General features: G+C 41.1%; 1 protein-coding gene and 1 long non-coding RNA gene across 2 annotated transcripts in view; both read left to right on the forward strand.

The window, feature by feature from the left end:
- The window catches only part of Hs6st3 (heparan sulfate 6-O-sulfotransferase 3), a 697,861-nt gene that overhangs the window by 570,456 nt on the left and 112,761 nt on the right, over positions 1–14,644 (forward strand). The gene's annotated exons all lie outside the window — the stretch shown is intronic.
- LOC110309523 lies at positions 6,037–8,384 on the forward strand. The gene is made up of 3 exons (XR_002379708.1): positions 6,037–6,094; positions 6,938–7,044; positions 8,111–8,384. It is a non-coding gene; the product is annotated as an uncharacterized LOC110309523 (long non-coding RNA).

The following is a 14,644-nucleotide window of genomic DNA, read 5'->3' on the forward strand; positions in this document are numbered from 1 at the left end:
CCCTCCCTCCCTCCCTCCCTCCCCTTAGGATAAAATTAAAACCTGTCCATGTCCATGCCTGGCAAGCATCATTACCACTGAGCTATGTCCCCAGCCAAATTATTTCTCATTAATTCATCCATCCATCCATCCATCCATCTATCCATCCATCCATCCATCCATCCATCCATCCATTCTTCCATTTATAGTTTGAGACAGGGACTCACTGTGTTGCCTGGATAGGCCTAAGATGGTAATCTCCCTACCTTTGGAATAGCTAAGATTACAGCTGTGCTCCGAGGGCCCCAGAAGGAGTTTCAGTAAGGGAGAAAGAGCAAACATGAACAGACTGATACATCTGAGTAAAGCCATGGCATATGCAAAATATTAAGACAACCTAGAAAGCAATATTTTCAATGCCTGTTAAAACAGGAGATTGGTATTGTGTAGACAATTTCTACACAAAATATACTACAGAAAAATAAACTCCACTGTTGAAGTGGAGCAAAGAATATTAGAAGAAGGACATACCAACATAAAGCCAAGTGTTTGAGTGAGAGGAGATTCAGAGACGCAGAGCCATGCTGCTTCATCAAGTCTGTAAAACTAAAGCCCAAGAATGTTGCATCATAAATGGTACAGAGACAGGAGCACTCATATGCTGCTGATTGAAACTTTAATTAGCTTTAGACATTCACTGGGTAGACAGCACAGCCGAAGGTGTGTGCTCCAGAAACTCAGCAACTCACCCTAACACCACAGCAGAGACAAGGCTTTCTATCCCGCTGGGTCACAACCCTATATGTGCTGTGTCGCTGAATGTGAGGATCATGAAAAATTGGCAAGAGAAAAGGGTTTCTGTGTTTGTGTAGCAACCAAAACTTAATTCAAAATCAAACATACAATGCATTCTGGCAGGCCTTATCATGTTGCATCCTGCAACTTCACGGTAGCCCCGATGTGAGCAGTCAACAGTGTGTTTTAGTGTAGCCGTTGTCAGCACACAACAGTGAGAACACGAGCATTATGAGCTGCAGTGTCTTTACATGAAAGATTTCTTTGCTCCTAAAGAAATATAACCATTTAGTTGCAGAAAATGTAGACTTTTCATTATTTTGTAGAGTCATCCCTCGGCATGTGTCAGGTTGTGATGTCCTTGGGTTGTATTTTGAAAGAACAAGAAACACATCTAGTTCATTGGTATGAAAAACTGCTTTCATCTTAATAAATGGTAAATTTGCCTGAATAGAAAACAACTATTTTAAGATAAAGTTATTGCTGATTTATTATCAGTAAGTGATAGATTTGCCCACTTTTTTATATACTCTGTATTTTTTTCTATTTTGGTGACTCTGATAGAATACATATATATATATATATATATATATATATATATATATACACACATATATATATGGCTATATATAGCATATATATATAGCACATATATATAGCACATATATATAGCACATATATATAGCATATATATGTGCTGAATGAACTCAGTAGGGTGTTGTAAAACAATAATAATAATTAAGGAAGTCATACATTTGACAGGGTGTGTTAGAAAGAGTTGGAGGAAGAAGAGGGATGAATAGAAAAGATGTAAAAATAGTACTCATAAAGTTCTTACAAAACTTTATAAAGAATACTTCTTAGATATGTGCATTCCAGGACCAAGGGCCTCTCCTCTCTTTGATGCCCTACAAGACCATCCTCTGCTGCATATGCGGCTGGAGAGGCCCTGGGTCCTGTGAAGGCTGAATACCCCAGTGTAGGAACATGCGAGGGCAGGTAGACAGGAGTGGGTGGGTAGGGGGAACCCCCTCATAGAAGCAGGAGGAGGGGAGGGGATAGGAAGTTTCGGGGGGGGGATGGTAAAGGGGATAACAATTAAAATGTAAATAAAGAAAGTGTTCAATAAAAAGAAATGTGAATTCCCACTAAGATTCATAATGTTGAGATGTCTCTTTTGAGACATAGTAACTATTCATATTATGTATTACACAGGTCAATTCACACATCTGCCACCATAAATTTTTATCATTTTTTTTCTTGAGAAAAAATACAGAATTCTCTTCTTTCACTAATTTTACATACACAGTGTCTTAGTCAGGGTTTCTATTCCTGCACAAACATCAGGACCAAGAAGCAAGTGGGGAGGAAAGGGTTTATTCAGCTTAAACTTCCATACTGCTGTTCATCACCAAAGGAAGTCAGGACTGGAACTCAAGCAGGTCAGGAAGCAGGAGCTGATGCAGAGGCCATGGAGGGATGTTCTTTACTGGCTTGCTTCCCCTGGCTTGCTCAGCCTGCTCTCTTATAGAACCAAGACTACCAGTCCAGAGATGGTCCCACCCACAAGGGGCCTTTCCCCCTTGATCACTAATTGGGAAAATGTCTTACAGTTGGATCTCATGGAGGGATTTTCTCAACTGAAGCTCCTTTCTCTGTGATAGCTCCAGCTGTGTCAAGTTGACACAAAACTAGCCAGGACACACAGTATGAATGAGTATTAACTGTGCTCATTCCTTAGTTTCATAAACCGCAGAATTTCTTTACTTACCCATCAGTTTTTTTGCCTGTAAACTAAAAAATCACATCGTCCAGCCTCTAGGCCACCCTGTTCCATTTTCAGATTTTCATGTCATGAAGTCTTCAGATTCCGCATCTGAGTAAGGTAGCAGCATTTCTATCCTGTGTTTAACGTTTTTCACGTAATGTGGCAGGCTCTCCCATGTTGCCACAAATGACAAGCTTGTATCCCTGTACAGCTGGGTAGTATTCCCTTTTCCCTTATACTCCATTTTCCTTGTCCACTGACGATGATTAATACTGAAGATCACTCTTCTATCCATAGCACTACTGTGAATAATGCTGCAATAAAAATAAACATCTTAGTTTATGTAAGACCTGGCTGGCATAGAACACTTGTGCATGCACATCTACCTGGATACAGATGTCTCAGGTCATTGGACATAAGGATATGGGTACTTAAAATACCGAGGGTTGGAAAGAGCTCAACTGTCCATTAATGGAAGGATTCATAAGCATGTTGACCCCAAACTGCTGGGGTCAAATAGCAAAAAGAGCCTAGAATGATCTTGAGCTATGTCTATGGGCATGGTTAAATGCTGATAAAGAAATGCATGATCATTGGCTATTCAGATATAAAAGCTATAGGATTATGATTTATAAACCCATAAAAAAATCAAGAGAACGCAACACCAGCATCAACTAACACAGTTGTGACTCTGGGGAGCCAAGCATGAATTAGCTATGCACACTTTTCTTCTCTTTCTAAGCTAAAAAGAGTATTGGGGTCTGGGACTGTGATTAGTTGAAAGAGTGCTTGCCAGTGAGGATCAGGATGAAGCCCTGAGTTCGTTTCCCAATCATCATGACCTATAATCGTCGAAGCTGAGCAGTAGAGGCAGGCAGATCAGGGATCTGAGGTTTCCTTCAGCAGTTAGCAACTCCGAGACCCTTTCTAAAACCATGGACTAAAGCAGCAGCTCAGCCATTAAGTGTTTGCTATACAACTCTGAGGACTTGTGTTTAACCTACTGGATGAATATGAAAAAGGCCAAATGTGGTGTCTTGTTCTTATAATCCCAGGAATGGGGAGGTAAAGACAGATAGATCCTAGGGCAAAATAAGAAGCCTTGGCTTCAAAACAATGTGCATGCTCACATCGTCAGTGGATGCTGCATACACACACACACACACACACACCAACATTCATGTACACACACATACATACACACACACACACATACACACCAACATACATGTACACACACACACCAACATACATGTACACACACACCAACATACATGTACACACACATAGATGAACATACAGAAACACAAAAACCTGAGAAAATGCTTTTAATTAAGAAAACCAGATAAGCAGCACTTGGGAGGCAGAGGCAGGTAGATTTCTGAGTTCTAGGCCAGCCTCGTCTACAAAGTGAGTTCCAGGACAGCCAGGGCTATACAGAGAAACCCTGTCTCAAAAAACCAAAAAGAAAAAAGAAAAGAAAAAAAGAAAACCAGATAAAATATGGCAGAATTCAGGCAGTAGAGACAGCTCAGCAGTTAAGAGCACTGGCTACTTCTCCAGAGGACCCAAAATAGCTATACACTAAAAGACTAAAACTGAAAATGTTGTTTTAAAAATATGGCAAAGTTCTTAATTGGAACCATCAGAGTGTATTTCAAAACCTTATAAAATTATCTCAATTTTAAAAGAAAGTTTTTCTGTTGCTTCTGTCTCGTAGAAGCAGCCACTGTGAGTCACCGTGGGCTGCTTCTGCTGCAAGCACCTACCTGCCACATGGCTACTGAGGGTGAACATCCCGCTGATGGAGTCATTATCTATTCCTCAGAATGAACGTTGAGAGTTGTGCTCTCTCTTACCACTTCTGGCTGCCCTCAGCAAATTTTAAGCGGATCATTACATAGAGCACTTCTTTAGCTTCTTCTTTGATTTATATTGTGTTTTCAGAAACACGTGTGGTGAAATCTTAAAACTTTCCCACTTTATCAATTATAGATGGGATTCCTTGTTCCTTTCCTTTCTAATTTGGGACATCTTACTGCTTTCTTTCCTTGTCTTTCCTGGGCTCTCTGCACTTTTGAATTCAAACTGATAAAATGTGCATCCTGTTTCTTAATAATAATGAAATTTGTGCTTCATCACTGGGTGAATATAAAAGATCAAATTCAACAAGGCCAATTTATATCATTATGATTATTTGATGTCCTCTTTCTCATACTATTTTTTTCCTAAAATTTTTAATTCTTTCTTCCCTTTCCTTTTTTTTTTTTGTTGGACCAATGAACTTTACTAGAGCTACTTATGGGAATATGGGGAAGGGGTTGATTACTAGAGCCAAAAGGACTCAAAGATATTTGCCATCATGAAACTTCAAACCAGAATGAGATATAGACCATGAAATCTGGACACCAGGAGCACACTGCACATCGGTAAGCGCGTCTATGAGTTAAAGGCCACCCTCTCTCAGTGATTCAGTTTGTCAAGACCTCTTCTAAGTAGCGTGAGTGATCATATTTTCCTCCTGAGAGTTATGCAGAGTCAGTTATGTCTTGAACTACACACATAATTAATTTACTCACAGTTTTCAAATCTCCTCTTATATGAAACATTCTACAGATAGTTAGAAATGGTGGGCTAATAACTTTTAAGTACAGGTTTACATGAACAGATAAATAAAGCTGTCCCATAGCAATCTAAGTTACAAGAGAAAGAAACCCTGGGAAGCTAAATGAAGGAAATTACCTTTCACTTCCAGCAATGAGCAAGATCAAGGAATGAGCTCAACCCAGACTCACCATTAGATGGTCATTCTGTGACATGTCACCAAGTCCATAATTTTAACTGAAGAAAAATGCTGATTGTAATATCTCTCTATCATCTATCTATTCTATTCATATCTATATCTATCTAATCTATCTATCATCTATTAACCATCCATCACCTATTATCTATCTATCTATCTATCTATCTATCTATCTATCTATCATCTATCTATCATCTATCTATCTATCTATCCATCTATCATCATTATCATCTATCTCTCCATCTACAATCTAAATTAACAACTATCTCTGACTATTTTATTCTATTGTTGTTCCAAGAAGGATACATTTAGTTTTATATATTTTTAACGAGGCATTAAGTTTATTTTTCAAAACCTACTTTAATAAGGGTTCTTAAGTGCTGCAACCTCACTTATAGCTCACCAACAAAAGGTAGGTGAGGAAAATGACTAATAGTACTAGGGGGAACGTAGACCTGTTTAGAAGTAATTTCTTGAGGCAACTCCAATCTTCGTTGTCTGCGGTCCAGTCCACTAGCAAAACACCAAACACGAACCAGCAGCAGAGGCTTGATCCAGAATAACTGCAATGCTCTACCGATCAGCTCAGAGTTCACAACATGTGCCCGCAATGCCACCAGAAGTTCTTTGGTGTGCTTCTCTCTGTGAAGTCATGACAAGCAAAGTTCAAGGAAGACAGCAAGTCAAAGAAAGGCCAGAACATTGTCAGCAAGGACCAGTGTCAGCGAAGCCCAGTGAAAATCAACAAGGTGAACCAATGTCAGAACATCATGCACTTTCTGTTGGGCTGTATGTATACTCTTTCCAAACATTATGGGTCCTCTCAAATATCCACGTCAACAAAACATCACACGCCCTTCCACCCAACAGCTTCCCGAAAAACATCATGTGTCTGTTCTCAGCTAAACATCCTCTGAAGTGTCTGCTTGAGCAAAATATCCTCTCATTAAGACAGTTTCCAGAAAAAAATATCACATGACACAACCGAGTCCCCAGTGAAACCAGACCCACAGGTCCAGTCTGGAGCAGAAGGATACCTGTGGTAGCACCTTCTTCCAATAGGCAAGATGACAACCTGGTCTCATAGTGAATAAACTGTCATGAAATATGGGGATTGGATAAAAAGTTATGTATAAAAAACAGAACAACTAACCACGGGGTGTCTGAGACCATCCAGAAATAGTTTGTGAGCAGTGTAAACCACTCCAATTAACCCACAAATCTGAAAGAGATGGTGTTAAGAAGAAGACACAATGATGGTTTTATAGCTCAGGGCCCTGGTGGCTCATATGACTCTGCTGCCCACTTGTATAAAGTAAATTGTGTACATAGGTAGCCAAATGTGTAGCACAATGGGTCCTCTGTAATGGATGGATGGCTCTCTCAGAGGGAGCAATTTCAGGAGAGAATAAATAGTGGTCTGAAGTGGGTATGAAGAACCATATTTCTCAAGTGGTCTCTAGGTAGATTTCTTTCTGATGCACTTTAAATTTATGCCATACACTGCACACTCATAGAGACAGTGGTACTTAATCCTTACATGGAAGCACACACACACATATGTGTCCTTATTCCTGCATCCCTTGGAGCAGAGAACAAGGTGAGGAGATGCTGCTACACGGAGTGCTGTATCGTAACCAATAAGGACCGAGCAAGGAGCCTTACATGGCTGATTTCTTTTTTCTCCAAGTGCCATGAGGTGAGACCCATTGATATCATCTCACAAAGAAATTGGCATTACAAAATGTTACCAAACTTCCCTGGTGACGATCTGGAAGTAAAAGATTTAGGCTGATGTGTATGCCTAAGAATACTCATGGGAGGATAATGTAGAATCCCACAAAAGTACTTATCACTCTCACATATTTGTGGATAAAGTGCATTTCATTTCATTTGTATGTACCATGTAAATATATAAAGTTTAAGAAAATGCTCAGAGATGTGCCATTTTAAATATTAACCTGTGGGAGATCATCATGCTAGACTCTCCTTGCACCTCAGTAGAAAACAGTAAATACAGAAGTGGATGCTCACAGCCATCCATTGGACAGAGCACAGGGTTCTCAGTGCAAGAGCTAGAGAAAGGACCCAAGGAGCTGAAGGGGTTTACAGCCCCATAGGAAGACAACAATATGAACTAACCAGTACCCCCAGAGCTCCCTGGGACTAAATCACCAACCAAAGAAAACACATGGTGGGAATCATGGTTCTAGCTGCATATGTAGTAGAGGATGATGACCTAGTCGGTTATCAATGGGAGGAGAGGTCCTTGGTCCTGTGAAGATTCTATGCCCCAATAAGGGGACTGCCAGGGCCAGGAAGCAGGAGTGGGTGGGTTGGTGAGCAGGGGGAGGGAGGAGGGGATAGGGGTTTGGGGGGGAACCAGTAAATGGAATAACATTTGAAATGTAAATAAAGAAAATATCTAATAAAATGAAAAAGAAAACAACCTACTGCTCACCAGACTCCTGTCTCAGGCTCCTGACACTCTTGGGGCTTCAATCTCCTGCCTGCCATTCACACAGCTCATAATCTGCAGCCTTGGATACTGCCAGAACACCACAGACTAGACCATCATCCCAGCTACACACTAAAGCATTACCACAATGATTACTACCTAATTTATCAACTTATTTAATGTTTATCACCCTCATCATATTTAATGCCATGAGTGTAGCTAGCTGTTTCTGAAACCTTATCTCTTAGGGTGACCTATTAAGTCTATAAGTAAATGCCAGGCCAAATCATTTGTATGCATCCCACAGATCAACGTTCTCCTGACATGGCAGCTTTTTAATCAAAGAGGATCCTGAGACTGCAAGACATGCCAACATGCTGGTAAAGAACTGTTAGAAACTGTGACTCCCTTCCAGTGACAGTCAAGACATTTTTTTTTCCTATATGATAGGGACAGTGGGGGAAAAGGTCAAAAAAATAATTGGATGCTGGATTTCTGTAACTACCAATTTCAATTTGGACAGTTTGTCAAAACAGCTGTAGTGTCCAGGGTTTGAATTCAAAATGAAGTTCACAAATGTGAACTTGTGGCCAGTATCCATCTTTGTATGTTATGTACTTGGTCTGCTTAATGTCCTGAGATACTACGAGTTAATCTGAAAAATAAGTAAATAGTGTCTAGTCTAACTTCCAAATAACAACAGTGGGGATGCAGGAGACATGAATTAAAATGTATCAAGTCAGAGAACAGAAGGTGGATTTTCCCTCTATCTGTATTAGGCCAGTTACTGTTTTCTATTTTGTCATGGTCTTTTGTATCCTTTTCCCCTNCCACTTCTTGTTCCTTTCTTTCCTCCCACCTATAACAGTTTCTCTTAAATAAGAAAGCCTTTGTGAAATAAGAAATGCTTTAATAAGTTGTCCCTTTNTGAAGGAGATTGCTACTATAGAAATATCCCAGGCAAATTCTTTTCAAAAATGCCCTCTTAGACATCAACAAGCAGACTACTACTTCAAGAAGCCAATAAAAGTGNTACCAACATCTATTCTTGGTTTCTAGACAACCGGGAAAACAAAACAGGTTGCTTTATTTTTTTTCTTTTCGTTATGTTTATGTTTTGACTTTTAAAATTATTAGGATTTCCATAAATATTTGAACCCTGTGGAAATAATCTCATGAACACTCTATTTTCAGGACTATAAAGCAATTACAATCTTGAAAGTGCTATTTTATTGTAATAAAAAGAGAGCATTGGTGATATGTGGTTTGTGGTTTATTAAAGCCAGCTTGCTTAGACTTTAAAATGAGTAATGGCCATGGTAATTACTGTTTTACACTATGAGATCCACACTCAGCTTTTTTGGTGAATCAGTCTTCCGGCAGATGCTCTTGTTCACGGGACTAGAGAAAATGTAGTTAAATAATGTAGTGCCTTGACTTTTCCTGACTGTACATCTGTCTTCTACTGAGCAGCCCTTCTACCAGAGCTGCTTCTGCCGGAGCTAGCAGTGAGTGAAGCTCTGAGAGAGAATATTCTCTCACCTGAATGCTTAAGACCCCGAATCCCACGGGCGCGCATGGTCTCCCTCTCAGTCTTGTCTTTGCATTCTGTCTGCTCAGTACTTGTGATTTCTCAAGCGGCTGCACTCCTCAGGGTTAAAGAGGATGCTGTGAACTAGACAAACTGGTATATACACACACCCAAGCACTCAGGAGGCTGAAGCTAGAGGGTGGCAAGCTCCGGACCAGCCTCCGGAGAGAGTGGGGGAGAGGTTCAGTACCTCGGTCCCTTTCTTTCTCTCTCCCTCCACCCATTCCTTCCTTCCCTCCTCTCCTTCCCTCCCTGACAAGACACTAACAAATTTGGAGTCTGTTTTTGAGGGTTCCAGAGATCAAGACCTCCCTTTGGCTCGCCTGTGTTTGCCTACTCTTTCTCTTTCTGGTCACGGGCTACTTGGGCATTGAAGGCACGCACAGGTTCTAAGATGCAGTCATGGGTCACCAAGCATTTCAGCCTTGTGTAGAATCTATTTTATGAACGAAAACACATCGTAAGTTTGCCAAGCCAAGGTCCCTTCCTTTTGGAATTGATCACAGCAATATGGACATCAACGGCAGTGTTTACGCACAGGAAAAATCCATGCTAACCTCCTAAGTTATCTCCTCTGGATCTGAATCCCCAAGAGCCACTGGGGAGACAGAGAGAGAAGCAAGCCCCCAGAGACCTGTATCCCTTTTCCTGCTCTCTTTGAACGAACTCTTGATTTTTGTTTGTTGCTTTTTCATCGACACAACACACTACAGAAGTAACGTTTTTCTTCTATTTATAATCTTCTGGCTGGGGCCAATACCCCACACTGTGGTTCACAACCGTCTCTCCTCTAACTCTAGTTCCAGGGTATCTGATGCCCACTTCTGAACTCTGTGAGTACCAGGTGCACGGATATGCACGCAGGAAAAAAATACTCATTCATATAAAATAAATCTGAAGAAGCATAGATTGCCCTGCAGTATTTGGACACTGGTATATCGCTTGGAGAGTCATGCTTTCTGCCATTTCTACCACACTTCCATGACGATCCTTGAAAAACAATGTAGCGATAGCGCAACGTCCGGTTGATCTCAATGATAAAATAAATATGGCAGAAATCTAAGAAAATCCAAACCATCTGTAGTGTTGTAGTGAGTAGACAGAGGAAGCTCCGGAAACACGATTACCCAGAAAGCTGTGTGGTTTGGTTTGCATTCCTCGAGCTCCTCTCAGGGTGGTTGCCAGCCAGTGGTCATCCCTCTTATGATGGCACAGCAAACAGTTGATGTTCCTGTGATGTGTCACCTGACTATGGGGTACATAGATGTTTTATTTTATAACAAGGCCTATTGCTTTTATATTATCGACTATTTAATAGCCGTGTCCCCTCTGCTGTGGTGAGTGGGAATTTGTGTGGGTGTCAGCTTGCGTCTCAAGGGATTTGCCATACATAAAGCCTGGTCCCTGAGGGACACTCCCATGGCTAAATTGAAAGGAGTGCATTGGCATGATTGCATCTATCACAGTATTTCCCTAATGATAATTCCTGAAACTTTACAGCCAGGGTGTCTTTAGAGATACTCATTTTACAGAAAGGAAACGCAGCTCATGTGCTGGCTTCTGAGATAAATGCAAACAAGTCTGTTTGGCCATGGACTAATAGTGCTCTATTCTGCACTCCAATGTCTCAGGATGTCTCCAACCTTTACAAGGAATGTGGCCTTATTTGTTGATCAATAGGAGAAATATTTTTTATAGAGACTGTGTTAGCTCATCGGAAATGTTAGGAAGTTATATTTCTTAGACAAAAGTCTCAGAATTTTAAAGACAATATTGAGCATCCTACGTCCCTTCCATAGCACCCTGGGGTGGTATGACATCTCACTAGAGGAGTTCATTAATGCCACTGCAGCGGAATTTATGAATAGAAAAATAAAATATCTTAAATAACAAATATAGCCTCTGCTCAATTTAAATCATGGTTTGCCAATAAGTGATTTAGGAAAAACTTCTGGTTTTCAGAGCCCAGGGACTCCGGATGCTAGCTGAGGCGCTGTTCATATATAAGAAATAAATGTTAATGGTCTGAATGTTCAGTAGCAGAAGCCAGAGCTGTCCCACAGACATTGATTCTCATTAAAAACACAACCTCACAACTGCCAGTTCACTCTGCTCTTCTCTGTGGAGTATTCTGCACAAGTCTCCAGACTCCATTTACATTCCTAGCTATGCTTTCCTAAGAACATTTCCCTGTCGGGGCCTTGCCTCTTATTAGTTCTTATTTGGGCCAGTGGCGAGGACACAGGTTTTGGGTCCAGGCAGATCTAGATTTTAATCCTGCTGTGACGTTCAATAATTTACATGAGTTCTTGAGAGCTTCTTTTATCACGCTCTGTAAAGGGGATTAGACTGGTGTATATGAAGTTTAAACTATAATGTGAGCACAAAGGTGTGTGGCCTAAAGAACTTTGTTGAAATGCTATTTGTTTTCCCAGAATCCTCGGTGCCCTCTGCTCCATGGTAGACATTTAGTTTTTAGCAGGTGCATGGCCATATCTACATAATGTGTTACAGCATGCCAGAGCCGGTTCCTAAGCTGCCCTTGCAATTACAATATGATGTTTAGTGTTGTTAAGTAAACAAAATCGAGAATTACTCAGAATGGGAGTTTCTGCATATCTCTGTAAGGAGTGTTTTCATTGGCTTAATTGGTCTGGGAAGACCCCATCCCCCACCCCCGTGAATGTGGTTGTACTACTTCAAGTGCTGGAGCCTGGACTGGACGAACAGGAAAGAGGAACTAAGCTCAAGCTCCTTGGTCCCTGGACTTGACTGAGCAAGCGGTGTGACTGACTCTAGCCCTGGACACCATGGCTCTGCTGCCATGATGAACAAACACTGTGAGTTAAAACAAACCTTTTCGCGGGGCAGAAAAAGCAACTAAGAAATAGCACGGGTGGACTCCTTACCATAACCAGTGGTGCAAAGATAGAGAGGTTGGAACCCTGTACATTATTAGCCTTTGCTCTTCTTGCTTCTTCATCTCCCCTGTCCCTAAAACTCTCACTCAGACACACATGGACACACACAGGAGGGTGTGAAAGGCTTCATCCCTGGTGTGGTGACCGGCAGAACAGTTGGCAGCCCAGTGAAGCCTGTTAAGACCCCTCCAGCTTTCGTGCCTGGGTTTGAGTGGAAGAATCTACTAAGTCTGTCTGTCTAAGCCATCGTCACCGTACATTTTTTGGTGTTTTAAGCTGAACCTGGTTCTAAGTGATAACGTTTTCGATCGATGTTGGTTCGCTCACCTCTCACCCCTAGGTCCTACCTTCTATCGGCACCTGTAGACACTCTGATGGTCCTCTGAGCTTTCTAATTGGGGTTTTCAGATTTATGGCGCTGTGCATCCACAGCCCAATTGGGATTAGGCTGCTCTTCTTACTCATTCCTGGCAAGCACCCTCTTTCCCTACACCATCAGTGTTGCCTTGGTTTAGGCAGGAATTGGTGATTGAAGGCATTTTGCATGACATTTCTATTTTATCCTACATTCATTTCCTGTACTGCTTCAAGATCATTTTAATGGTCTCATCATAAATTCCTTTAATTCCTATTTTATGATTACAGAACTTTTTCAATAATTAATAATAATAATAATAAATAACCCACTGCAAAATACTTTCTAGGTTTTCTTTCAGCCGTTCACAGCCTCCCTCACCCTTCATCCCCACGAGTCCCTCTCCTCCCTTCCCTCTCTTCTCCTCTCTTCTTTACATCCTTATTTTAGAGAACACTTTTCTCAATTGCTTTCGCCCCCTCTAGAGATCATTGGCGTTCCCCAAGAAGACTCCTCCATTCCGTACCCGAAGCCCTTTCATGACACTCCAGAGAGTTTCTATACAAGTCGGTGTGTGCATTATAGTAACAGCATTATAGTAACACTTATAAACATTTAGAACACACATGTGTAGGCACCTAACACACAGAAAAAACTTGCAAGTTTTACAAAGCAGACACGATACATGTTGACTTTAATAACGCTGCCATAGGCAGATGTCAGTAGGAAAATGAAATAAAACAAAGGACCTTTGGTTAAATCTGTCAGGTTTCTTGCCATACCTCTAGACATATTTAAAATGTATCATGTGATACGTTTTGACATATTTGTGACCAAGAAAGCAGTCACCACATGGACACAGTGAACATATCTGTTGTCCCCAAATTCTCCTGGGACCATCCATAATTTCTTTCCTTAGCTTCACTTGCCTACCCTCATTCAGGCAAACTTTGATTTCCTTTCTCTGACTATAGGTTAGTCTCAATTTGGAAGAGTATTATATGAGTAAAATCATAAAATATATATCCTTGAGACCTTTCTCCTGTCTGGATTCTAGCACCTCATACTATCATTTGGTAGCTTCTCCATATTTTGTGGGAATAAATAGTCTACTTACTGCTTAGTAGTATTTTACTCTGTATATCAACTATGCCTTATCCATTCACCTTTTGGTGGGCAATCCAGTTCTTTCCAGTTGTGTGTCTTACAATGAAATTGCTGAAAGCATTGCTGTACGGGTCATGAATGCATGCATTCACTGCTATAGGTTTCCCGAAGTAGGAGCTTTGGAATATTCTAGATTGTACCAGCAACATGCCTTTCAAGGTGTCTGCAGTGCAAAAGAACCACTTCTGCTAGGAGCCATTCTCAGTACTGGGTATTGGATTCTACAGTCTCACAGACTTGTAGTAGTGTCTGCCTTTTCTAATTTGCCTTGCCCAGTAGACAAGGAAGATGTAGTGTCTTTTCTATTTTATTTTCTTCTCTTATACAACATATTCCAACAGCAGCTTACCTTTCTTTCTGTCTTCCCAATGTTCCCCACCTCCCTTCTCCTCCATATCCACTCCTGCTCTGCTTACCTTCCAAAAAGGGCAAGCTTCCAAATGCTATCAACTAAACTAGGCACAAGCCCTCATATCAAGGCTGGGTAAGGCAACTCAGCAGAGGAAAGGAAGCCCAAGAGCGGACAAGGGAGTCAGAGACACTCCCACTCCTGTTGTGAGAACTTTAGGAAAAACCCAAAACCTGAGCTAAAGAACCACAACAAGCGAGATATAAGATACAATTTGCAAAACACATGAAACTGAAGAAGAACGAAGACCAAAGTGTGGACACTTTGCCCCTTCTTAGAATTGGAAACAATCACNCATGGAAGGATTACAGAGACAAAGTTTGGAGCTGAGACAAAAGGATGGACCATCTAGAGACTGCCATATCCAGGGATCCATCCCATAATTAGCCTCCAAACAA

Source organism: Mus caroli, chromosome 14 (assembly GCF_900094665.2).
Source record: "Mus caroli chromosome 14, CAROLI_EIJ_v1.1, whole genome shotgun sequence".
Taxonomy (NCBI): Eukaryota; Metazoa; Chordata; class Mammalia; order Rodentia; family Muridae; genus Mus; species Mus caroli.